Genomic DNA, 613 nt, shown 5'->3' on the forward strand with positions numbered 1-613 from the left:
GTTGCTCTTAACAACTGTAACAAAGAGAAATAATTGTCTTTATTTTTAAACTTGCCATCATTATCATTAGCCCTTATATGTTCCCACTGTAGGCACGGGCTTCCTACGAGGGGTACTAAACTTGTCACATTATGTTACATCAATTTAAACTGTGTTATTAATTTGTGTATAATATACTATGCCTCGACGGCCGATAAGATATAAGAGGCTTTTTTTCATCATTGCAATAATTTTTATTTTCAAATGTGACATGATGAATTATTTAGAAATAGAAAGGTAGCCTATTATTAGCAAATAGCGTGATTTATGATTAGTCTCAAACCAATCCTGAGTTCTACAGCTCTACTATCTTCGTAATATCTATTGTATAATTAAGGCGATCATAGATTAATATTTACAGATAATCTGTTTTTCCCCACATTGTATATTGAACCTGCAGAAACATTTTCTCTTCAACCAATAATATAATGAGTGAGATGCTTATATTTCAATCCTTTGTCTACTCATCCAACAAAGCTATCCATGTTGTCAATCTCATTTGTGGTCGGCGTCACAAACATGGTGTTGCATGCAAAATATATTAATAATTACGTGTCGCCTAAGAGGATTTTTT

Source organism: Zerene cesonia, chromosome 4, assembly GCF_012273895.1.
Source record: "Zerene cesonia ecotype Mississippi chromosome 4, Zerene_cesonia_1.1, whole genome shotgun sequence".
Taxonomy (NCBI): Eukaryota; Metazoa; Arthropoda; class Insecta; order Lepidoptera; family Pieridae; genus Zerene; species Zerene cesonia.